This window comes from Tursiops truncatus, chromosome 7 (genome assembly GCF_011762595.2).
Source record: "Tursiops truncatus isolate mTurTru1 chromosome 7, mTurTru1.mat.Y, whole genome shotgun sequence".
Classification (NCBI taxonomy): Eukaryota; Metazoa; Chordata; class Mammalia; order Artiodactyla; family Delphinidae; genus Tursiops; species Tursiops truncatus.
Window position 1 is genome coordinate 98,623,168 of NC_047040.1, and position 27,977 is coordinate 98,651,144.

Consider the following 27,977-nt stretch of genomic DNA (forward strand, 5'->3'; position numbering starts at 1 on the left):
TTTAGTTTTCTCTTTTCTTCCTGCTATCTCTGAGTGCCACTAGGGTTGGGAGCAAGATTTTCTACAAAGTTATTTGAGCCCTAGAGAGAAAGTGGCTCTGCCTGTCCTACTTCACAACGAGAAGGTTGTGAGGACGAGGCAAGTAGTTTGGACCAGAAAAGCAGAGCACAGAGTTGTAAGTGTTAACGTAGCAGTAGGTCGGAGGCCAGGGAAATTAGTTGAGGTCGAGAGGGCAAAATGAGATCTCAAAAGGCTGGGAAGGGGTTTCCCTGGTGGCGCAGTGGTTGAGAGTCCGCCTGCCGATGCAGGGGACGCGGGTTCGTGCCCCGGTCCGGGAGGATCCCACGTGCTGCAGAGCGGCTGGGCCCGTGAGCCATGGCCGCTGAGCCTGCGCGTCCGGAGCCTGTGCTCCGCGACGGGAGAGGCCGCAGCAGTGAGAGGCCCGCGTACCGCAAAGAAAAAAATAATAATAATAAAAATAAAAGGCTGGGAAATTAGCACCTGGGAAATCGCCAAGAATTGAGGGTCAGGACAAAATGCAAAGTCAAAGTGCCAGGCAAAATAGTTAGCAACTAGGAGATTTATGGAAATGGAAGCAGATGGAAGATTTTGAAAAGGAGAAACAATATTTGGAACCAAATATAAAGAAAGGACACCAACAGAGAGGCACTTGATATATCTTAGCTTCAACATTCATTATTTTTAAATCATGCACCCACCCACTTCTCACCATCTGCACCACCACACCCCTAACCTGAGCTATGTATTGATATCTCTTCCATAAACTCTGCTGCTATCCAAATCTCTCTAGCTGGTCTCCCCATGCAGGAGATGCTATTGTTGGCTCAGCCAGATCCTCTTTACCGGGCGTTTGTGTCCACCCGCAACAGCTGTGAGCATCTGCAATGCATCCTTCCCCTAAGAATGGTCCTCAGCATGTAGGGAAATGCCTGGGCAAGGGTGCCTCCCCTCTGAATGTAACCTGCAGCCAATGTCTAAATGATACATACAAGAGGCCAGCTCCCTTGCCTTGAGGTGAGATAAAGCTGTGATGCTATGCGCGCTCCAGAGTTCCCTGTGGGAGCAGGTGTTCGTTGAGTTTCTAATCTGGCAGTATTCCAGTTTCCTCCGTTCCTAACAGGTCTTCTTCTGGGTTCCCCCCCACTTACACAAGTCCCTCTTCCTCAGGCCCTGCTTCTGGGAAGCCTGATGTGAGAGATACACTGACAGCACAAGTAAATACGTGTAGCTGTTTAACTTGGGATAATGACGTGATTTGCCAGAATTGTATTTTTAATTTCATTCTGGAGAGAAATTTCATATCATTAAAATGAGTGAAATTTGTATTAAAAAGGACAAAAGAACACAACCCAACTTCTGACTTCATAGAGATTGACTACTACCTTGTTTCCTACTGGATGTATTTGGAAAACGTGTGAGGAACTCTGAAAATGAACAGAGACATAAAACTGACGAAATGAAGATATTTGGGGGACAGTTTATTTTAAGAAGTAGAGCAGGGGTACTAACAATTCTTGTTGGCTACTTTGACTTAATTGGGTATCACATGCATAAGAAAGTTGTCACAATGTTTCCCCCTTTTTTGGTTATTTTCCCCATGTTGCAGCTGAAAACATTGAGGCTCATATGACCTAAGAAACTTGCTGAAGATCATTTAACTAGTATGTCTTTAAGTTGTGTTTTGAACGAACGTATCTGATTCCAAGCCTTTTTTTTCCAGTCCTCCACCAATGTATAACAAAGGGCATTCTAAGGAGCATTAATTGGGCAAAAGAAACCAAAACCAAAACCAAAAAAGGAGGAAGATGGATAGTTTTACCAATTTAAGTGGATTTGGCAAATACTACATATTACAGACCTGGTGGGAGACAATTTTTCCTGAATCACTCATGTTCTTAGACAGTCTTCTGAGCAAAAGCATTTTAGGAATTTAAGAATGTAAATTGAAGAATGTTTGTATAAGGAGACATCCCGGGATAGTAAAGTAGAAATGCTTCCCTCCACTCCCTGGAGAGATTCGCTTGTATTCCTGGGTAATAAAGATAATGCCTTCCCTGTAGGGGAGATAGATGGGTTTGCCAACAGCCTTCTTAAAGACGGGATTTCCTAAGCTTGGTGTTCCTCAGATGTGACACAGATTCCTGGGCCCTCCATCTATCCATCATCCCATGGGACCTCAGAGGCCAGGGGAGCTAAGGAAAGCATGGAGATCGTGTGCCTGCTGTTATGCGGATACTAAAGTGTCTAATCCATTTGAGCTGATTGTTTCCTTACTCGCCAAGTCTGTGGACGTCTGGAAGACCACCTAGGAGTTTCCCACCAGGCTGCTGCTTAGGAACTGCCTTACCACTTGACAGTCCCCTCCTCGGAATGCAGAACTCAAAGAAAAGGGTTCTAAGAAGTCTAATAGGGAGGCACATTCTATCTCACCTAATTGGACTAGTTCTCCTCTCTCTCACGTTGGCATGGGATGCAGCCCCACAGTGGCAGAAAGGCAGTTAGCAGAGCTGGTGTCAGACTCAGAAACAGCACAGTGCTACCTGCTACTCTCTCTGTCTCCCCGGAAGGTTGATTCTCCCCTTTCCAAGCACAAACAGAATTCTTGAGGCAGATGCTACGCCTCCTCTGTCACTGCTTTTATTTGCTTTTCTCGTATCAACCACCTTCCTAGCCTTAATTACATGGCTTGGCACACTCTTGAAGTAAGGATAACTTCATAACAGAGATTTTCTCCTCTTAAACAGCAGCTCTGGAGAAACCTCTAAACATTAGATCAAGACTCCACCTGCATGTTTCTGCTGCTGCATCTTTTCTCCGGCTTACTCTAATTGCTATGCAGTACTAGCTAACCTCTAAAAGAAAATTTAACTTTCTCCTCATCCTGTTGCATTCCTCAGTGTAATGGTGTAAACAGCTAAGAGGCAGAAGTAATGTGATGTGAACTCTTCTCAAAGCCCGTCTGAGAATTCTGCAAGAGGAACTACCAAGTAACAAAAAAGTACTCAGCTGGAAATACACATTGGAAAAATAGATTGGAAGATGGCTTTAAATGCTTTTGAGTGATCCCAAGGAATATAAAAGGAAGCAGAATAAAGAAAATGATAAACAAAACTTTCAGGGCTGACTCAATAAGTAGCTCTTAAAACAGCTGTGCGTTTCCCTCCTAACACCCAGCAGGCTGCCGATAACCAGACAGACACATCGAACAATTAGATGCTATGAGGCAGCATCAGAATAGATCCGTAACATAGCATTCTGAGTGGAGCCTTAACCGGAGTGTTAACCTCAACCTTGACAAGCCTTAAATCAGCCTTGTCTGAATAAAAACGGTACCAGGCGCAAGAGCTTATTTCTGACGTGGGTAGAATAGCAGAAGAACTCTGTGAAACGTACTCCTTGATTGAGCATCTCTGCTGTCCAGTGGTCTGATGTATACTGGGGATGCCGAGATGTGAGGCATAGACTTTTCCAAAATCTAGAGAAGGAAACAGATGAGTAAAATAGTTAGTAAAACACTGTTTGGTAAGGGTTATGAAAACAATATATGTGTGCTATTGGAAGATAGGGAGAAAGACACTTCACCCAGATATGGGGTATATGAAGGGGCTGAGTTCTGATGTGAACCTTTCTGGATTAGGAGAAACTTTCCAGGTAAAAAAAATCAGAGAACAGAGAGTATAGGAAGATGTAGTGGTAAGTTCAAGGGCATCAGGCTCTGAAAGGGCTGGTGCTTTTGGTGATACTGTGGGCCGATCTGACTGGAGTGTTGAAAACACATGAGGACAGATTGAGAAAAGAATCTGGAGATCGGGAAGAGGCAAAATCATGAAAGGTCTTTTGTGTGATGCTAAGGGACTTGGATTTCATCGTGAGGGTGAAGAAGAAACCACTGACATGAGTTAGAGTAAGGCAGTAAGGTATCACTCTTTTTTTTTTCTCTTTTGGCCTTCAGGGGGCTCTAACACTGGTTAACTGAATGGCCAATTCAGAACTCACAGGTCAAAGTATGCACTTCTGATAAATTCTAAAGTTGGTTGAATTCTTTTCTGGATGAACTGGTTTCTATATCCTGATCTAATTTAGTTTTTTCTCCATATTTAAATCATGTTTCTAGAAGTAAAGATCATACTTTTATACTTTACAAAGATTAAAAAATAAAAAACTAATGTAAGAAGACTGCATGATCAATTATATATGATAATAAGTTCCAATCAGGAGAAATTTGGTAGTGTTAACAAAGGATCCTGAAAACCAAAGAAAGGATTGTGTTTCAGTGGCACGTGTATAATGCCTCATATCCCAGTGGCAATGGGAATGGGAAAGAGAAAATGGGTAGCAGGTGCCTAAGTATTTGGCATATGTGAACTCTAGCCTTAGGCAAACTAGTGAATTTCAGCCAGGTTGGAGTATGGCGGCCCTGGAAACTCCTTCCTTCATTCTCCATCTCTTGTAGATTATTCTTTCAGGTGGTCTCATCACTGTCACTTCTCTGATAAGACCTTGGATCCTAGCTGCAATTTGAGTCCAGTGTAATCTTTCCTTTATATCATCTCCACAGACCTCTTTTGCAGAAAGACTTTTTTTTTTTTTTTTTAAATCTAGAACACTCCACAGAGCACATCAGATACTGAAAACTGTTTTGTGAGGATCAAAGGCTTCCTTCTTTATGCAGTTCCTCTTGGTAAATACTGCTTAAACAGTCACTTGGATGCCTCAAACTGTGTTACTAAATGATGTTGCAGTCAACATCAAAAACGGGAAGGATAGTTCATTTAATCTGAAAAACTGCCTATTTTCATATTATTTATACCACTGTGCTTGACATATCTCACTGTGTTTTTCATTTCCTTGCAACTGCCAGCCTCTTAAATTGCTATTGTTTTTTTTTTATCATGGTTCTATTACGTTCGGATTTCTTTCTAGTCGAGTTATTCTGAGGGAAAATAGAACACAGTTTTGATCTGAATTTTACTGGCATTAAGATTCAACCATACAATTAAGAAACTTAAAGTTTGTACCTAGAGAGGAATTAGAATTCTTTCAGACTTTTTATAGAACCGACTCTATACCATTGCTTAAATTTGTCACTCAAATCCTGTGTATAAGATCAGTAAGTTGGAAGTCCTGACATTTCTGTTTATGATGTAAAGGTTTATTTAATTAATGATATTTGTCCCCATGAAGGCCACTAGTGCTTCACTATTACCAAAAGAAATACAAAAAAGATGAATTTATAGTATTTATTTTGCCTTAAAGTCTATTATTGCCACATATGAATACCATTTTGATGTATTAAGAAAGGAAACGATAGTTAAATAAATCACCAATTACACTGAGTAGGAAAGTATTCCAATCTGAAACCTATCAGTGAAATACTTTAAGTTTTCGATTTATGTATATAATTCTAGAGAAGAACAGACCTCATTATACTGAATGAATGTACCCAGAATATTGAAAGAAAAACTGCTATCTTCTGTGAGCCCGAGGGGTTAGGCTTTTGTAATATAACAAACACCCTGTCTAGACTGCAGAGGTACGATTCTAGCTTTGGAATGAACACGGTTTCAAATTATTTGTCTATATTGGGTCAGTCATTTCAATCAGGAATCGACAACTCTATATTCAGAAGGTTAGTGGCCTGTAACATGGCACATTTTCAGTTTTTTCTCTTGATTTTTATTGTTTCACAGGTAAGCTAACCTCTGAGCATCGTCAGCTTTTAAAAATTATACTTTACAGTTTTAATCTATTTTTACCATATAATGATTTTACTGTTATGGTGAAATAGTATAGATATATGTGTTGGTGAGTATGTATAGAACTTCGATATTAAAAACATCGTAGCCTCAATTTTTTGAAGGGAACTTTTCTAAGAAAAAGCTATTTGAATGTGATCCTGATACACTCCCAAGAGGTTATGAATTGAGTCATTTAGCTACATTTGTTATTAGCTTATTCATTCTTTTGTTCATTCATTGTTATATGCAAAGCACTAGTAAGGGGCAACCAAAAAAAATATGAGAGATGGAGTCAAGGCCATATTCTTTTTTTTTTTTCTGTTTTTTAAAATTTTATTTATTTTAATTTTTGAATTTTATTTTATTTTTTATACAAGGGCCATATTCTTTTGAAAGATCCTCCTACTAGAGCTAAAAAGAATCTTAGACCAATTATAACAAACATATATTTTACTGAATTTCTAAAATTTCAAGACAAAAAGGGAATTTTCCAGTAGCGTAAACACACCCACATTAACAATAATTAGCTAAAACTTAAAAAAATAATAATGTTAAGAAATTTAGAAATCCCAGTTTACTTTGGGGTATTTATGCTATAAGTGCTGAGATTGGGAAACTAACGTGGGGGTCTCACTTAAAATGCTGCAGGTGAAACTGAGGCAGCTGCCTTTGGTTCTGACCCTTGAAGAGGGCTCATGTGATCCCAGGTCAGTGCCCTCTGGTTGTAATCACGAGTGGTCCAAATCCTATCTGGAAGAAATGTCCATTTTTGGCTCTCAGGAATCATACAGATTAAATTCAGCCAAATCTGAACTTACAACATAAAGCAAAGTAATAAGCATATAAGGTATAAACCACCACAATTGAGAGTCTTCAGAAATAACAAACATATCTAGATTTCCAAGAACTAAACTGAATAGTATAGAATATAAAATAATACATATGAAATAGTTAAAGAATAAAAGCTGAACACAAAAGTGAACATTGAATAAGACATTATTGTAAAGAATTAAACAGATTTGGAAAAGACCCAAAGAGAATTCTTAGAAATCATCATCACTGAAATTAAAAACTCTATGATCACTACACACCTATTAGATCAGCTAAAATAAAAAAATAGTGATAACACCAAATGCTTGCAAAGATGCTGAGAAACTGGATTTCTCATACATTTCTGGTGAGAATTTAATGCGTTAAGAGCAAGACCACATCAGAGTGACGTATTAGAAGCATCTCTCTGCCCACCATGTAGAGGGTGGATTGAGAGAGGAAAATCTAGAGGACAGAATTAGGAAATCTAATTTGAAGGCTTAAATTAGAGTAGATTAAATGAAAGAGGGGACCATGTGAAGAGGCAAAGAGGTGCGGCCAAATAAAATCCAGGAGACAGAATCAGAAAGACTTGGTTTGGATTAGTGGCTGTTTTGCAGCGGGGTGGGGGCTGCTTGTTACATTTTCATGGCTGAAAATGATTGGCTGATGGTTAAACTGTTGGCAGTTTGAAATCAGCTCTGGTGGAAATATTTACACCAAGAAATACAAAAATGCTCTCTCTCTCTCTCCAAGGGCCAGAGTCCTAGCACACCAGTGGTAGAATGATATTTTAAAAGCCTCATTTTTATTTATATTTTTTAAATTGAAGTATAGTTGATTTACAATGTTGTGTTAAACACTGCTCTACAGCAAAGTGATTCAGTTATACATACATATATATATACACATTCTTTTTAAATATATATTCTTTTTCATTATAGTTTGTCATAACATATCGAATATGGTTCTCTGTGCTATACAGTAGGACCTTGCTATTTATGCATTCTATATATAAAAGCTTACATCTGCTAACCCCTACCTCCCAGTCCATCCTTCCCCCAATTCTCTCCCCCTTGGCAACCACCAGTCTGTTCTCCATGTCCATGATTCTGTTTCTGTTTCATAGTTAGGTTCATTTGTGCCATATTTTAGATTCCACATATAAGTGATACCATATGGTATTTGTCTTTCTCTTTCTGACTTACCTCACTTAGTATGATCATCTCTAGTTGCGTCCATGTTGCTGCAAGTGGCATTATTTCATTCTTTTTTATGGCTGAGGAATATTCCACTGTATATATGTACCACATCTTCTTTATCCATTCCTCTGTTGGTGGAAATGTAGATTGTTTCCGTGTCTTAGCCATTGTGAATAGTGCTGCTGTGAACACAGGGGTACATGTATCTTTTTGAATTATAGTTTGGTCTGGATATATGCACAAGAGTGGGATTGCTGGATTGTATGGTAATTCTATTTTTAGTTTTCTGAGGAACCTCCATACTGTTTTCCACAGTGACTTCACCAACTTACATTCCCACCAACAGTGTAGCAGGGTTCCCCAAAAGCCTTATCTTTTAAACAGGGAAATTAATTTCATTGCTCATCCCTTCATAAAGTTGTTTTAAGGCTCAAGATGAAAAGGAGGTATTATGTATGAAGAAGCATGGGGGGCACAAGTCGCTAAACTTTGTTTTGATGCTTTTGCAGTCAGAGAAAATTAGTATTACTAGTAGGATCCTGTGAACAGAACATAGGTCAAATTTTATGTCACTAATAATTTTCAGTAGCTCAAATGTGTTCTCATTACTAGAGTGTAATTTATTTGGATAATTACCAATAGAAATATAAATACCTATGTAAAAGAACATGTTTCCTCATACGCAAATATATGCATCTGCATTGCACACACACACATGCACACAGAGGGTTAAGGAAACTTACAAACGTCTCTTGATCTTCTAACTTTACATTCAATCAAGAGATTGGAAAAGAGAGACAGATTGAGATTAAAATGCTAGTGTTTTTCTGATGAGCTGGTTGGGAAATAAGACTTTAGATCTTCAGTGTAACGAGTTAGCTCACTCTACCCCTGAATTCGACCAAAGCAACCACCTGATCTCAATGGTAGGTGATGCTGGAAAACTACAGTCCTCCCCAAGAGGATGGAAGCCTACCGCCATGCTTAGAGCTCAGTGACCTGTCTTTGTTAGCAACCCAGTTCTAAAAGGCAGAGTGCAAAAATATCAAAACGCTCAAGCCAGGTTCCTTCCACCGATGTCAGCAAATCCTCTTGAAAGCATTCCTCCTTCCCTGGGGAGAAGTGAGTGAGAGGGAAGAGGGGAAAGGAGCCTGAGTGACTCAGGTACAGTGGTTTTAGTTGAGGGGATCTCCACTCCTAGGAGGTTCTCCCATAGTAGAAAAAGGGGGGATTTAGATTATGGAAGGAAAAAAATCCCAACAATATTATTGTATGACAATTTTATTTTTAGGGGTGACATTATATTTTGAATTAGGATAGGAATGTACATACATGCTAGGGGTAATGATTCATGGACAGATGAAAGGTATGAGACACAACATTTACACAATGTTGGTAAGAGTATGGATTGACCCCAACTTTTGCAAAAGAAAAATAGCTGTATATTTAAAAACCAAAACATGCTTTCCCCTTAATTTAGTAATTTCACGTAAAGGAGTTTTATATTTAAATAGCAAGTAAACACTAAAGAAAGACATAGTACTTGCAAGTTTGTGTAACTGAGAGAGGGAGAGAGTCCACAGACTATGAAAGATAGGAAAATTGCTTAGGTAAAGTTTAACTTTGGCCTTGAATAGCAATGCTATTCTTCTGCTCTGAATTTCTTTTATAACCTGGGTCATGTTTATAGAAATTTTGCTGTTTTTCTTCCACCTGTAGATCATTTTTCTACAAGGAATAATTAGGGTTTCCAGGAACTACTCACATATTCAAAAGATCTGAAAAAGAAGTTCCGTCTCAGCATTGTCTCCTTGATAGGATTTAGCAAGAAATAGTTATAAAATCAAATGAAAAAAAAATGACTGCAAAGGGGAAAATGTTTTAGTGTCAGTTATGTTAGAGAGCTTTGGACATCGATGTTATGTTTAATTTATGTAGTCTTCTAAACACCCACGATGTTGTGATTATGGCTGGCAAGTGTCATTCTTCAGAGCTAATTCATTTAGAATATGTTGAGAAAAAAATCTGTGAGCAGCAATAACTGAAGAAAATTGAATTCTTGAACTTTTGTCAGAGAACTGGCTCCGGTTGTCTTAGATGTTAACCAAGAGGAAGCTGACAATTTGTTACATCCTGAACTTGTTGCAGTGAAGACTTAGGTTGTGCAGGACATTAGTCCAACTGCAGGGGTGTGCAGAGTGGCTGATCCACGCCGTGCTCAGGTAGGCATCAGTCCCTCCTCAGAAGTAAGTCCTTCCTCACCTGGACTGAGCCTCCTGAATACCCTTCATTGCCTTGTCTGTCGGGTTCATTGTCTGCTTCCTGATTCAGCAGCCAGGGTCGCCAGAGAGTTCATCCTCATAAGAATAAATGACTTAAGAAAGACAGAGTCAGTATGTGGCTGCTTCTTCAAAGAATGCAGTAGATTTTGTGAAGATAATATCTTGGATTAAATTTTTTTTTTTTTTTCTGAAAGGATCTCCTTTTATCTTTAGTGATAGCATCCATATGTCAGTAAAGGAAAGGAGACGGCTTCCTAGCACAGGGGAAAAGAAACCCACTTGTTTAATGCCACTTGACCTGAGTTGAACTGGAAATGAGAGCATGTGATTTTTAATCCTTAGAATATTTCCAAGAATTGCATATGTCCATAGACATGCATAATCTTAATCTGATTTAAGGCTAATAAAATATTAAACATTTCTAACTTTTAAAAATATATAAGTCCCATGGCCTAAGCATACAGCAAGCACATAAGAAATACTTGTGGTATTTCCAAGGAAGCAGATTACTTCTTATGATACCCTCATCCTCGGGCCACTATAGAAGGCTCAATGATAGTTATTGAGTAGATTAACTATTGAAGAAAACTTCATCCTAGGGTCTAAATGATTTCTCCTGGTAGAATTTTTTTTCTCCTTAATTCTCACATTATATCAGGATTACACGGTTTCTTTGCTGGGATGTGGAATCATCTTTTAGAGAAGAGGAACATAAAAAAAATTATAGTATGTTACCCCAAATCTTTGTCTCATTTATTATGTTTTCTTTATATATATACACATCTACATATATCTATATCTATATCTATATCTATATCTATATCTATATATATATATTTCACTTAGGCTTTTATCAGACAGAGGAGTTCATGTACCCTGCTGGTAAACAATTATGTCATCCTCATTGACATAATTAGAGGTTTCTTAGAGACAGTACTGGTGGTTTCTCTGTAAATACTGCACTATGTAGATTAATTCTACCCCTCTCTGTGTGTGTTTCTTGAGCTTTCCACCTTATTTTCAGTTAAAGCAAGCATTATTGTACTGACTCAATCTCATTTGAAGAGTCAGGGTGGACCAGAGCTCTAGGAACATCTCAAGGTGGCTAATCATTAATTGCTTTCCTCATCATTTTTTTTTTAATTAAAGAATTTTTTTTGGCTGTGCCACACAGCTTGTGGGAATCTTAGTTCCCCGGCCATGAATCAAACCCGGGCGCCTGCAGTGAAAGCACCAAGTCCTAACCAGTGAACCACCAGGGAATTGCCCCCTCATAATTTTTAAGCACCTGTTAGGCTAGATGCTAAGATGCTAGCACCAGGTGGATCCAATGACCTTTCCATTTACGTTTCAAAATGTCAGCATAAACTGAATGTGAGCAAATACCTAAATAATGGATCTTGATTGACCAAAAGTATCAGAACTTTAGGTAAGGGATCAATACCTGGGTAAGCTACTTAAACTCTCTAAGCCTCCATTTTCTTATCTATAAAATGGGACTAACAACACATACCTCATAGGATTCTAGTAATAATTAAATTAGGACATATGCAGAAAGAAGCCAGACAAAAGACTACATACTGTATAATTTCTTCAGGAATGTGACATTCCTGGAAAGGCAAAACCTTAGCCACAGATCAGATGGATGATTGCCAATGACTAGCAGGGCAGATGGGAGGTTGACTAGAAAGGGGACAAGCAAAATCTGGCGGTGATCTATTTGTTGTCTATCTCAATTGTCATGGTGGTTACACAGCTATACACACTTGTCAAACCTCATCATGGTCTTTTACTTTGTGTAAGTTATAACTCAACAAACCTGATTTTTTTTTTAATGATCATATGTAATGGGTTTCACACTTAATGCAGGATCGATAAACATTAGTTCTTTCCACACCCTGTCCCTGAAGGAGCTAAGCATAACGGTCTTAAATTAATGTTCTTTGTCTTGCGAAGTATAATTGGAAACCAAAGCGAGCATTTGCATTCTTAGAACATTTCTAAGGCCTTTGAATTTCCATAAATAAGCAATGCAGACTCGAGCTCTGATTTTAAGAATTTGAACTTACCAAGGTCCCTTGAAAACGACTACAAAATCCTGGATATAAGATGTACTGAAATCCATATACAAATAACTCATGGAGTGATTCATATGGATACAATCCCAACTTTTTATTGCTTGTTCTTTAAATAGTCATCTGCCAGTGCATCAAAAGAAAAATCAAATAGAAAGTTGAACATCAGTAACTCAATGACTAAGAAGCATCAAGTATTTCTATTTATTTATACTTATTCAATCAACACACCCACTGTGGGTCATATTCTGTGCCAGGAGCTAGGGATCCAAGGATGATTAAATAGAATTTCTGTCCTCAAGAAGCTCGTACTTTATAGTGATCAAGAGACAGGTATGGTGAAATTGACACTTATGTGAGCCTGAATAGTTTCTAGGCAAGCAAGTGTTCTTCATGCACTGCATTCTGTAACCAACCTTTACATAACAGTAAGTGGGACCTTGAGGCTTTGCTTTTATTACCATGTTTGTTAAAGAGCAACATATTTGGACCTCTGATGGCAAAAAAAGAGAGAAAATAATCTCAAGGCGTGCTTGCTTATTAGAGAAAGAAATTGAATAAAGAGGCAGGAGGTTTTGGGAGACTCTGTAATAGGTAATTTTATTTTAAGGAAAACAAATTTGTACACTAATACCAGCTTAACTTTTTTACAAGAAAATTGAAGAAACTTTTATAAAATGCTGAACATAGTTTTGAAGTTTAGAGAAGAGCTGTGAAGCAAAAAATGACTGTTTATCATGATTGTAAATAATGTTACATGCTAAGTTCATTGAGATGTTCAGCAATGGGCTGGTAATGAATCAGCAACAGTAATAATCAGTAACGTTGGAGAATGTTTAAAATATTGTGGAAGCCCTACAGAGGTTAACTTCTTTTCCTGAAGCTTGAAATTCAATTACTTCTTTGATGTAATGCTAACCTATCTCTTAAATTCATCTCCAGTTAATTATGGTCCAGATCCTGTGTCAAACTCTTCATAGCATTTAATTTAATTCTGTCTGCAATCCATTATGACAGTTATTACTATTATTCCCATTTCAGGGATGAGAAATCTGAAGCCCAGATAGGTGAAGTGACTTAATTAAAGTGACTCAACCAGTAAGTAGGAGAGATGGAATTTTTTTTTTTTTTTTTTTTTTTTTTTTTTTTTTTTTTTTGCGGTACACGGGCCTCTCACTGTTGCGGCCTCTCCCGTTGCGGAGCACAGGCTCTGGACGTGCAGGCTCAGCAGCCGTGGCTCATGGGCCCAGCCGCTCCGTGGCATGTGGGATCTTCCCGGACCGGGGCACGAACCCGTGTCCCCCTGCAGTGGCAGGCAGATTCCCACCCACTGAGCCGCCAGGGAAGCCCGGAGAGATGGAATTTGAACCCAATCAATCTGGGCCCTGATCCTTACCCCTGACTGCATAAGATACAATAATAAGAGCACGGATAGAGATATGACTAGAGGGCAGGCACTATATATACATCATCTGGTTTAGTCCTCAAATTAACTCTATAATATATATATTATTATAGTCCCAATGTTATACATGGAGCAGTTAAAGGCCACAACATGTCCAAAGAATGATCAGTAGTAACTGGCATATACTAGGAGTATCTGCCTCAGTATTGCTCAAGTTGAGATGTGCCAATGTAGATACCCAAAATTATTTTCCAGCCTTGAAATTCACTAATTTTAAAAGGAAATTTCTGGTTTCTGTAGCTGGCGGAGGTAGACCTATGTTGGTGCCCAGTTTAAAAATGTCCTAAAGGTAAACACAAAAATTCAAGGATCAGAAGTTCTATCCCACTTCTGGGCATCATGTAAACCTTCCTTCTTTGTATCAGCCTCCCTGTAACAATACTTGAGCTGAGCTTAAACTGGGTGGGTTTCAGCCTGAGGGAAAGTTCTAGCAGGCTGAAAGGGTTTAATAAGTCTTCATTCTCTAAATAAGGTTAGTATGAACTCTTAAAACACATTCTCTTTTAGTATATAGCATCTGTTATTAGAAAGGTGAAGCCAGAGGGCTTCCCTGGTGGCGCAGTGGTTGAGAGTCCGCCTGCCGATGCAGGGGACGCGGGTTCGTGCCCCGGTCCGGGAAGATCCCACATGCCGCGGAGCGGCTGGGCCCGTGAGCCATGGCCGCTGAACCTGCGCATCCGGAGCCTGTGCTCCGCAATGGGAGAGGCCACAACAGTGAGACGCCTGCGTACGGCAAAAAAAAAAAAAAAAAAAGGAGAGGTAGCCAGGCATCAGATCACAGAGGGCTTTTTGTGCTCTTTCAAATTGTTGTCTAGTTGTTCACTCAGTTAGATACAGACCATGACAACTAAGATATATCTACAGCTAATTTTTTCTCTAAAACTTTGTCTACCTCTTTATCTATATCTACAGCTATAACTAAAATCAGTGTGTTTCCCATCATATCTTTAAAACTCATCTCATTCGTCAGCTCCTCCGAGAAGACATTCCTTATGCCCTCTCCTCTCATGCCCATTCTCTCCTGCATCGTGCGTCCAACCACAGCGAATTTTATTTCCTTCAGGATAATTTTCACATGCCTCTGTGCATTTATTACCAATAATGTAACTTTATTTACATAGATGCTTCTCTCTGTCACCCAAAGTGGTAGTTCCTTGAGATCTAGGGTTGCCTTTTATTGTTTTAGTTGCCAGAGCCTAGAACAGTGCCTGATATACTGTAGGTCCCCAATATTTATGGCTTGTGTTGAACTAATGATATGCTTCTTGACTGTAATTCAAAAGGTTAAACAAAGCGGGCTGCGATTCTAATTGTTGGAAATGTGAATGTCCGCTGTTTTCTGGCTTCGCCTTTTTTTTTTTTTTTTTTTTTTTGCGGTACACAGGCCTCTCACTGTTGTGGCCTCTCCCGTTGCGGAGCACAGGCTCCGGACGTGCAGGCTCAGCAGCCATGGCTCACAGGTCCAGCTGCGCCGCGGCATGTGGGATCTTCCCGGACCGGGGCACGAACCCGCGTCCCCTGCATCGGCAGGCGGACTCTCAACCACTGCGCCACCAGGGAAGCCCCATAGGACTTTTTTGTAGGGTGTTTTGCACCCTACAAATCATGGCCATTAGAAACAGGCATCTCTGAAGAGATTTCTGTCTTAGCTGTTCAGCCTGCTATAATTAAAATGACATAGACCAGGTGGCTTAAACAGCATTTATTTCATAGTTCTGGTGCCTGGAAGTCCAAGATCGAGGTGCCAGTAGATTCCATGTCTGGTGAGAGCCCACTTCTTCCTCGTTCACAGACAGCTGTCTTCTCACTGTGTCCTCTAACGGCAGATGGAGTGAGAGCGCTTCCTGAGGTCTCTTTATAAGGGTGCTTGCTAATCCCATTCATGAGGGCTCCACCCTCACTTCCTAATCACCTCCCCAAAGCCCAACCTCCAAATACTATCACATTGAGGATTAGGTTTCTATAGATGAATTTGGGGAAGGGGAGGTGGTGGTGGGGAGACAAAACATTCAGCCTACAGTGTTCTAGCCCTGGTTCCTAAAAATTCATATTCTTGGTACATGCAAAATGTATCACTCCAACCTAATAGCCCCGAAGTCTTAACTTGTTCCAGCGTCAACTTTAAAGTCTAAGCTCAAAGTCTCCTCTAAGCATCATCTAAATCAGATATGGGTGAAACTCAAGCTACACTTCATCCCGAGGCAAATTCTTCTCTAGCTGTGAACTTCTGAAACCACACAAGTTATGTGCTTCTAAAATACCTTAGCGGGAGAGGCATAGGATAGACATTCCCATTCCAAAAGGTAGACGTAGGAAAGAAGAAAGGGGCAATGGGTTCTAAATAAGTCCAAAACCCAAGAGGACAAACAAAATTTAACCTGATGCTCCAGAATAATCGTCTCTGACTTGATGCTCTGAATTCCAGGCCCACTGGGTGCACAGTGATGTCCCCCTAGGGCTTGGCTCTCTGTCTGGGCTGGTATCCTGTACCTTTGACTTTCCTAGACTGATGTTACAGCCCTGCCGCTTCGGGCAGCCCTGTCATTTGAAACACAGGTGTAGGCAGACATGCCCCTGGAACCCGGTGCACTCTGGCTGTGATGTGTGGCCACCCTGATGATCTCAGAATTTCCTTTAGGGTCCCTCTTCCATTGTCTTGAAGAACAGCGCCTGATCTCCATTGAGATGGTTTATGCATAATAATCTCCTTATCTGATGGTCTCCTGGCCACATCCTTAGTGTTCTCACTTTTTGCAACATCAAAAGGCTGAGAATTATGCAAATCTCTAAGTTCTGCTTCCGTTTTGCTTAACAGTTCCATCATTAATCATCTCTCTCCAACATTTTAGTACAGTCAGAGGAGCCAAGCCACTATTTCAAGATTTTCTTCAGTAATCTCTTCAGCTAAATATCTAATTTCATCCCTTGAAGATTCTACCTTCTGAAAGCACTAGAACACAAACACAGCTCAGCCTAGTTCTTTGCTACTTTATAACAAGGATTGTCTTTTCTCCACTTTCCAATAACGTGTTCTTCATTTCTGTCTGAGACCTTATCAGACTGGCCTTTACCATGCATATTTCTACCAGTATTCTGTTCATGACTATGTAAGTATTCTCTAAGAAGACAAAAACTTTCTTTACAGTTCTCCTTTTTTCTTTCTGAGTTCTCGCCACAATCACCTTGCAAGATCCATTCACAGCAATACAGGCTTTTTCTGGCTACACTTCAAAACCCCTCCAGCCTCTATCTGTTACGCCATTCCAAAGCTGCTTCCACATTTTTAGATATTTGTTACAGCCGTGTTCCACTTCTTGGTACCAATTTCTGTCTTAGTCTTTTCAGGCTGTATAACAAAAATATCATAGACTGAGTGACTTAAACAACAAATATTTATTTCTCACAGTTCTAGAAAGCCCAAGATCAAAGTGCTGGTGGATTTGGTGTCTGGTGAGGGCCCACTTCCTTGTTCATAAGTTGCCATCTTTTTACTGTGTCCTCACGTGGAAGAAGGTGGGAGAGAGCTCTCTGGGTTCTATTTTATTAGGCTGCCAGTCCCATTCATGAGGACTACACCTTCATAACCTAATCAGCTCCCAAAGGCCCAACCTCCAAATACCATCACACTGGGGGTTAGATTTTAACATATACATTTGCAGGTAAGGGACACAAGCATACAGTCTATAGCAGTCTTCCAGATTCTTTTTTTTTGAGTATTGCATTTGGATATATTCTTCCTACTAAATTATATTTCTTCCAGAAAAGTCTTGGAAAGTTGGCAATTAGCCCATTTCAGTCTCTATTATTAAGCTACTTGTTAAGGTCATCGACAGCGAGTAAAGAAAGGAGTTTAACCAGATGCTATTGGCTGGGGAGAAGTAGCCATTTTAGAAATACCGAATGCCTTGTTCTGAGATTATTTATGACAGAGCTTGAAAAATAAATGTAGAGCAGTGTTTAAGCTACTAATGTCAAAGCTACTAATCAGTAATAAATATGAGGCCAAAAGCAGTAAATATTTAAATGACAACTTTACATCTTTTAAATGCAGTATAATGTCCTGGCTATATGGCAATGACGTCATTAAACAAAACGGCTTTATTTGCAGTACCAACATGTTTTATGGTAACTTCTGTCAAGTGACATACACACAGAGCTCCTTGCCCTTTAAGTAGACTTGGGCACACCCACAATTTGGTAACAGGTCCTGCCTAAAAAATTGTAGGGTAGTGGGTGGCGCAGTGGTTGAGAGTCCGCCTACCGATGCAGGGGACGCGGGTTCGTGCCCCGGTCCGGGAAGATCCCACATGCCGCGGAGCGGCTGGGCCCGTGAGCCATGACCGCTGAGCCTGCACGTCCGGAGCCTGTGCTCCGCAACGGGAGAGGCCGCAACAGTGAGAGGCCCGCGTACCGCAAAAAAAAAAAAAAAAAATTGTAGGGTAATGGTAAAGCATGGACTTTAGGGTCAATAATCTGAAGATCTGAATTTGAATTTTTTCTGTCTTTTATTATTAACATTTTCTGGGTTTCAGTTGCAATAACTCTTAGGTAGGAATAATAGTGTTCATCCTGAATATGTTTGAGAGTAAGGTGAGTTAAGTAAATATATTACTTGTAAGGATGATAAATTCAATAAGCTATTGTTAATATCATCATCATTAGCACCATCAGACATCATCATCAGAGTCATGATCATCGTATTTAATATTTAGGGGCTATGTTTGCAACTGTAGACTTATTCTTGGGTTCAGAAGATCACAGGGGATTTCAAAATGCAAAACATTAAAGTGTATTATATTTTATTCAAAAACAAAACATCAAGGTGTATTATATTCAATGTGTTATATTCAAAAAGTTCAGCTTATTAAAATGCAAGTGTCATCAGTCATGGTTGGGACCTTCACTTTCATATAATGTGATTTGATCAGATAAATCATTTTCAAAAATATCTATCCAGTTATACAACATTGGTTGCAGTGGATAAATCTATAACAACCCCAAGTTTCAGTGGCTTAATGCAATAAAGGTTTATTTCCTATTCATGTTATAGTGAATTTATGATGACTAGAGAGGAACGTTGTTTCTCCTCCACACAGTTATTTATGGTTCCAGGGTTATTCTTTTTTTGGGGGGGGCGGTTCGCGGGCCTCTCACTGTTGTGGCCTCTCCCGTTGCAGAGCACAGGCTCTGGACGTGCAGGCTCAGCGGCCATGGCTCACGGGCCTAGCTGCTCCAGCAGCATGTGGGAGCTTCCCGGACTCGGGCACGAACGGGCGTCCCCTACATCGGCAGGCGGACTCTCAACCACTGTGCCACCAGGGAAGCCCTCCAGGCTTATTCTATCTGATGGCTTTATTAAGCTAGAGTCTTGGAGTGTCCCTCTGAACCTACATTAATCAAACTGGGAGGCTAAAAAAGAAGAGAACTCAATGAAAGACAGCACAGAAGACTGCATGAGCCAGGCCTGGAGGAGGTATATTCCACTTTCATGCAAATTCCATTTCTCCAAACTTGGTCACATGTCAGCACTTAATCCCAAAGGAGAGTGGAACATACACTTTACCTGTTTGCTCGGGTGAAAGACAAAATGAGAATTGAGTCGTCAGCCTCTGCCTCAGGGTTCTAGCATATTAAAACCAATCGTGAGTTTAATTGAATAAAAGACAGTACACAGTTTAATAGCATCACATTCACTTAAAGTATTTATAAAAATAATGTATAATCTATCCTCCCCTTTCTTCGACATGTTACTGTAAAAATTAGCAGCACCTTGCTTAATTCAGTGGCAGACAGGAGCTGTCTTGGAATCCATGCATATGCCTGGTCTCTTTCTTTGGTCCAATGGAGTTGGTACCTCAGGGCTTGAGACATCCAGTATTGCAGAATCCAGAGTTCTTCTATTGTAACCAGGATGGTGATCTTCTAATTAGTATATATCCCTGTGGAACTTCTAGACAAGACTTGGCTTTTTCTCCTGAATGTGAAAGTGAAGACTAGATATTCTTCATGTGAATGTGGAAATCTTTGTTTCATAAAGATTAAGCTAAGTACTCACAAGAAAAATTATTTAGGCAACCAGATTCTTCTGAGGACCGCTCTCTATGTATAGATATAAACATAGATGTAGATGTTCAGTATGACTTTGAGTGTTAACAAAGTAAGAGCCCTCTCCCTGGGAGCTATCCAAGGTTCTCAACAGCTTCTCATTAGTTATATCATATCTAGGGCACCAGAGGGCTCCCAGTTTTTCTAGAGGACCTATTGCTTTCATACCTTGTAAAACTTTAATTCATACCTGAATCCTTATAAACATACTGCTAAGTTTGACACTGTTCAATCTGATTTCAACTGACTTTATATCCCAGCATAAGCCTAACTTGACCTTACATTTCATTTGATTCCATGGCCTATTCATGACATGCCCTGACCTGAGATAATTCCTCCCTTACCATATTCTGGCATTAGGGATGCCCAGAAGTGCACTGAATCATCTGATAGGCCTCTGGAATTAAGCCAGTATTGTTATTTCATCAGGTGGGATTTAACCATTCACACCATAGTTATCAAGAATTCCAAAAATGTTTTCTCATGAGGATAACATTATGTGTGAACTGTATGTTCCTTGGAAAATCAAAAGACTAATAATTAGCCAAAGTAAGCACCAACCTAAGTACCAATGTAATTTCAGAAGGTTGAACCACTGTTTTAATGCCTTAGGTTACAGGAGAGAATTTGGATTTAAGATATACTAAAAGACAATGTGTTCATATATTGAAACAAAACTTAGCCAGTTATTATTAAATGCTCTTGAATTTTCAGTGTTCAACTACTGTCACCTTAACACACCATTACATTATGAATGTATTTATTTAGATTCTACACTCCTCAAGAAAGATGCTTTTGAAGGGTATTATAATTATTAAATTTTTTGTTAAATTGTATTCACAAAAGATGTCTTGAATGTGTTTACAGAACTGATTGGTAAATTTACCGACATAAGAGGAGGACAGTTTAAATTAGTAGACTACCTAAATTGTTTTAATAAATTCCTATTTTGAATTATTCTGAATGAGAATTTTGCACACGTTTATGATGGGTATGAGACACTCTTTTAAGTCAAGAACATTTCAGTTCCTAGATTCTTACAATGTGCTACATATTTGTAGTTAACACAAAATAGCTGAATAAAATGAAAAAACATAAATGAATAAACACAAAATAGCATTTTTCAGAGAGGGCACTGTAATGCCAAGAAAATTCGATTAAACCAGTGAAATCTCTCTACACATACAGTTTAGAGGCAAAACATTCTGGTTTTTCTAAATCTCCTTGTCACCTCACGGTTATCAATTTGCTACAGAGACGATTAGGAAAGCTCACAGAGGCGAGTTGCTATTAGCTGTGAATCTCCAAATACTTGAATATTTCCAAATGAATTCAAAATGCTGTTAAAAAATGTCAGTAAGTTATTATCCATGGATTTCAGGACTCGTAGGCTTAATATTAATTTATGCATTTATTCATTTATTTGTTTGCAAAGGGGCGCAGGTATAACCCACTCTTTGTGACGCATGGTGCAGACATATAAAAAGATTCATCGATAGCAATTTCAGTGCAGATGATACTGAAATGTTATAAAATGATACAAAACATAAGATGATATAAAAGCTTATATCGTTTTTCCATTAAGAGATATGCTGGAGCCAGCAGAGCTTGACATGCTAGGAAAAGCACCTGGGTAGAGAACCCCATCACTGTGATAGTCTACATATGTGGAAACAGGGAAGCAGGGCATAGCTAGGTAAATATATAATGACGGAAGCATCTTGATAGAGAAATTGATCTTTTAAAAAAGGGTCAAGTCTCATGGGCTCGGCCTCTGACATCTGCCGGATCGTCCATTGAGCTATCTGAGATTGGCAAAGCTAGGCAATCTGAGAAATCTACGGACGTCGAGAAGAGAATGAACGTCCAGGGAAGGCCATCCACGTTTGTCTCTCCTCACCTGCCTCTTCCATAATCCCCACATGTCACTTTCTTAATAAGAATATATATATGTGTGTATATATATTATTTTTACAGGGCACATTACATTTTATATGATACTTTGTATTCTTTAAATCCCTTTCACAGACACATCACCCTATTTTATCCTTAGAATATTCCTCTAAAAGTACCCCAAAACAGGCGTTACCCTGATTTAATTGAGGAAATGAAATAAAGTGACCCGAAGTCAGTCAGTTCTTCAAAGTCAGCTCGTGAAGCTGAGCCTCAGCCTCCTAAATTACAATTGCGTGTGCATTTTATTTTATTTTTATTTTTATTTTTTTATTTTTTTGCGGTACGCGGGCCTCTCACTGTTGTGGCCTCTCCCGTTGCGGAGCACAGGCTCCGGACACGCAGGCTCAGCGGCCATGGCTCACGGGCCCAGCCGCTCCGCGGCATGTGGGATCTTCCCAGACCGGGGCACGAACCCGTGTCCCCTGCATTGGCAGGCGGACTCTCAACCACTGCGCCACCAGGGAAGCCCACGTGTGTGTTTATATGTATGTGTGCCTGTGTTCTACATTCCTCATGGAGTCTTCATACTAATTATGAGCATGACTTGTATTCTCTTTTTTCTTTTCATTTTGCAGATGAGGAGAGATGAAGGTCAAGGTGTGTGTCTGTGTATATATAGTTAAATATATGTATCTACATTTGGTTTATATTTTTATTTGGCTCTTGCAAAAAAAGTCAGGGAGAGAAAATTCCCTAGAATTAAAATTTTGGGTTCATACAATCTGAAGGAATCCATTTGAGTGAGGGAGAAAAATAAAAGTTATACTGAATGCTCTGAAGGAATATGGAAACCAAATGGCCAGTTGACTGTAGTTGTCATCAAGACCAGTTTAACTTCTCTTTTCATTTTACTGTCACGTTTCCAGATTTAGATCCTTCAGAGCCATGGTAAATAGATTATGCAAAAGTAAGTCTAATTAAGTGGGTAGTCTATAGTAACATTTTATGTTAACTGCCTCCGTAAAGTAAATGTTACTATATCCCAGCATTTCTTGAGAATAATTTCAGTGACTTTAAATGAGCTCGTTTCAGTGATTTTGCACATTGCATTCTACACAGTGGAGTGGAAAGAACACAGAGTGAGGACCAGTGGACCTCAGTTTGAAAACACTCCTCAGCTTTCTGGTCTCAAAAAGAAGGAAGGAGTCTAGTTCTCCCTTATCATTTCTACCAGTCAGTGTCTAGATAGTGATCGAATGAGACAACATTGGTAAAATATGCTAATCCAAAAACATAAACTATTTCCATTACAAGGAAAATTAAAGTACAGATTGGAAGCAAAAAGGATCTATGAGCAAAATCATTAAAATTAAAAGCCAGTTTAGTAAGAATTTAAGGAAATTTAATGATATAACATAAAATCTAAATTAAAGCGTCTAAAAATAACCAAGATTTGAAAAGACCCTTAACTCAGTTCTTGAAAGTAAAAAATGGAATCTAAGCAAAAAATGGTAAAAACACAGGTAATTAAAAAAGAGAAGGTGTTTAACAGAAGTAATTTAAAAAACAATTATAAAGCACACCAGAACAACAAGCAAAACAACAAGCACTTCAGAACTAAAACACACCCACCAAAAATTCATCGTTAAAATAGAAAGGCAACTCTTTTTGCTCTTTCATTAATTCAACAAATATTGACTGAGAACAGGTGTCATGTTCTCAGTCATGTTCAAAATAATTTGCCTGTTTTCATGGAAATTACTTTTATAGAGACAGGAAATAGTTATTAAATAACTAAACACATAAACATTAAATATGTGCATTTGGCATTTCCTTTGTGACATTTAGAATACTCCCCAAGTCCCCTCTTACCCCAGTCACTGCTGTAGTGACCAGTTGTGGGAAGTCTTTGTCGAGTTAGAAAAAAAAATGTGCAACATGAGAGTTGTGAGTCAAGTTTTATTTGGGACAAAATGAGGACTATAGCCTGGGAGACAGCATTTCAGACAGCTCTGAGAAATCGCTCCAAAGAGGCAGGGGTAAGGTCAGTATATATGTGATTCTGGTGAAGGTGGAGTACATGCAATCGAGCACATATTTTTTTTGCAGAAGGTTTCTTCTAGTCACGAGGAGCAGTCGTCACCATGAAGGATTGTAGTGCTTTTCTAGATATGAGGAGATACGAGAATTGGGCTCATAAAATCCTCTCCTGAAAGTATCTAACTATCTGAAGGCCTGTTCTTCCAGTTTTTCCCAGAGCACAGAGTGCCCCGTTTCTGCTCTCCACCCTGAACTCCTTTCAGGAGGTGTTGAAAATCAGCAGCTGCAGCAGCACGTGATTTAATCCTCGTAGAGGTAGCTGGCAAGTGCCGATGGCAAGTGCCAATTTGTCATTGACAGCGTCTATCAGTCACTTTCAAGTGCAAACTGACAGCACCTTGCCCTTGTACATGCCCAACCCCAGAGCAAGAGAGTTGATGTCTGTGAGATCACCTTTGACCAGCAGTGGTCTGGAGCTGATGTGGAAACTCTGAGATATATATAGACAGGGGTTCTCAGAAGGCACACTGGGAACTAGAAGCTCCTGTAGTGACAGCCAACCTGGTAATATAGCACTAGTTAGGCTTGCTTTCCTATCCTTTTCAACTCCCTCTTCTATCACTCACTTTACGGATAAGAATCATCAGGGAGCAAAGAGCTTATGTAATATACTCAAGGTCACCCTGTTTTTAAGGAACACCACCACCTGTCTTAACTATCTTCAGAACATGATCCAGTTTTTAAAAATTTTCTTCTTAAAGCTGCCTTCCCTTCTCCCTCCCCTCCAGTGACTTTGAGATGCTCCTGACCCTCTTCATGTGAAGATTTCAGCAGTGTTTGCTTATTACAGCCTGCTCAAGCATAGTCAGATGGAAAATTAGTATCCCAGAGGGTACAGTGTTGATCCAAAGGAGCTAATCTCTAATAGTAGAATTCTGGGCATCTTCATTCCTGAAATTGGTCAGATCTTTCTTTCCCCAAATCCATAATCACAGAATGTAGATGGTCAATCAGGTAGTTCCACACAGGAACTCACTGGTAATAAAACCTCCCTCATCATAAAAATTAAGAATAATAGTCACTCCCATCTTGGATTGGTTTCAAGTACATCAATTGAACAACTTATAGAACTGCCATATTGTGGGGAAAATTGCAGAAAGCAGTGTTTCCAGTCATTTGCTAACTGAGCCAGAAATTATAATGGCATGCCAAATTAGGCTGAGCTGTTAAAGGAAGATATTCACATTATTCTTCTCTGCCTTTACAATATGCATAAGAAGCTGAAAAAGCCAGTAATTTTTTTTTTGCAGGTGGCATGGGGAAACTTACTAAACTTTTTTCGAGTTTTTTCCACCTGGATGTTGTATTTTTACTTCATTTATTTTCCTTGCATCCAAACACCTTGCAGCTGGTGATCCTCTAGGGAAAGTAGGGTTAGGCTCCTTCCTGGTCACTGAATGATTGAAGGAAATACACAATTGAACTCTATACCCATGCCTCCTCCCTCACCCTGTTGTGTTTTTGAGACCTGTATTAGAAAGTTCATAAAAGAGCCGGTATTAGAAAGTTCATAAAAGACCGGTATTAGAAAGTTCATAAAAACAGAGAGCATGCTGTTCGTTTGGCAGAGGTGAAGGAAATAGGGTATGTTTTGTTTGTTGCCTTCCCCTGAAGTTTCTGTTACCAAATTGCCATCTCTCACTCTTATAGGCATCCTTCTACCCGTTGTCATGTAAGTTGTTGCTGGCAGCTCTGTCCTAAGTCCTACTGTCTCCTACTGGAAGACTGACACCATACATGACCCTCTGTTTTCTGGCATGGAAAGGGTCTCATCCATGCAGGGGGAGGGGAGAGTCACTGAGAAACATGATTGTGAGATACCACCTTGGAGCCCCATGAATTGCACAGACATGAACAGCTCCTTAAACTGGAAAACCTAAAACACAGGTCCCAACTTGGGAGCATTTGTGTCCCCAGTTCCCAACACTTGTACTCAAAAGTGTCCCCTGGGAATTTACCCTAGAGGTAATTTATAGGGCCTGGGAAGTTCAGCAATGAATACAATGGAGTCCCGCTCTTGGGAGATTACTGTCTGTGGAGCTAAAGAATTCCTAGACTGGATTTTAAATACAGAATGCATTTTGCTTTATTAATACCATTAGGTTTGGGGTCTAGTTTTTCCATGTTAACCTATAAAAGTTGCTTTAAACTATAAAGAAATTAAATAAATTACTATGGGGAATTTAGGTCTAAATTCCAGATTTAGGCAGCAATAAAAAGGTGGGTGAAGGTAATTTCATTTTCTTTTCCTGAACTCCAGGGCAGGATTTAAAACGATAGTTTGTCTCGGCACACAAAGCTCCACTTTCATTTCACCTGCCTTTCCTTCTTTTTTAATACGAATGCCCTGTGCCCAGGAAGTCTTCTTTGGAGAGCAAGAGTGGTAGCTTCATGATCTGAAATTACTCTTCTCTTTCTTTTCTAGCAAAGCTTCCATTCTCACAGAACAGCTAGTCCCACCTAGGGGGAAAATAAGCCAAGTTCCATCACTATAATATGAATGACTGATGGAACTTCTGTTTTCCTAGAGATATTACTATTTTAAATATAAGTCCTCCTTCATTTAATTTTTTACCTTGATTCTCAAACTTGTGTTTGGTGCTTCAGACACCTTTAAAAGGAAGCACATTTTCAAGGACTTCTGAAAATACATCTATGCACCCTCAAGGGTAAGAGGATAATAGTTGGAGAAAGATTACTCTGCTTTAGTGATTCTCCAGGTGAAGGAGGGAGAAGCAGAAGGAAGGTGTCTGCCCAGATGGTGAAGCGGGTTCAAATTGGGCCAGGGTGTGTGTAGAAAAGAATTAAAGTGATATTGAAGTGTATCATCATGTTTAGAAAATTAAAAAAAAAAAAAGTAAATTTTTATTTTTAAAAAATCATGGAAAAATGTAAAAAAAATATAATGATTCCCAGGCAGAGAAATGTCTCTTCAGGGGTTCATTCCAGAACCTTCAGATGTTTATATTAAAAGTGATCTAAACCAGTGTTGAGCACCCATCTGGTTACTGGTAATTTAGTTCATATCAAAGTGAAGTGAAACCAAAAAAAAATTAGAAGAACCAAACAGAAGGGTGGTATTTTGGTCAAGAAAGCCACATGGGCCAAATCTGGCTGGAGCTCTGCAGAAAGTTGAGATGCATGGGCTGTCCATCTTTTCACAGATACTCCCCTCAACGCTTCTAACCACACAAATGAAACAATCCAGACCTCTCCCTTGGTGGCCAGGACATTTATAAAACAGTATATTGGAGCATCTACAGGCCAGGCATAGTTCTAGGAACTGAGGATACATCCTACTCTCTCGTGTGGTTCACAGATAAAAAGGAGTGTCAGATGGTGATATGTACTGTGAAGTAAACTAGACATTAAAAAAAAAAGTGATATGATAGAAAATGACTACGGGAGAATAAGGGGTTATTTTTGTTTGGCTAGCGACTGGGGAGCTCTGAGGAGGTGACGTATGAGCCCAAGGTGACAAAGACCTAGCCCTGCAAAGAACAGGAGAAAGAGTATTCCTGGTAGAGAGAACAGCCAGCATAAATGCATGGGGGCAGGAATGAATATGGCCTGTTCTAGAAACAGAGAGAAAGCCAGTGTGTGTGATGGAGAGTGACATTGGAGAGACAGGCATACCTGGAGCCTCTAGAGCTTTGTAGATCCCAGGAAGGAATCTTATTTTTTATCTCAAATGCAGTGGGATGCCATGGGAGAGTTTTAGCAGGGAAGTGGCAAGAGTTTCTACTTTTGTGCACCCCCTTGTAATAAATGCTTGTATATCATTGGCTGCTCAAATAGGACATGGAGTCCTTGGGAAGACACATGCCTGCTGATCAGGACCACTACTCCAAAGTAGTGAAGCTAGTGGAAAACTGAGCTTTACTCTTTGGGCCACTGTCACCACCCTTTGCCTGCTTGAGCTACTTGTTGCACGAGCCTCTAAGACTTCTGAGGTTGAAAATTCTCTCTTTACCTATTTAGTATGCAGACTGCAATTGCTCTGAACTATCTTGTGGGCCACCTGCTTTGCTGTGATCTTATTTTGGAGTATTCTAATGGATTTTAGCAGAGTGTTAAGTCTCTGCTTTGTAAAGCCTTATTCCTATCCTCAAATTATCTTAATTCATTACCTTCTTGCTATGATAGTTTAATTGAGTGTAGGATGTAAAGCTAATTTATTTCACGTTTTTCTTCTAATAGTTTTCACTTTCTTTATTGAAAAAGTAATTACTGAATTCCAATACAATAACTGGAAATTACTTTTTCTAATAACATATATTATC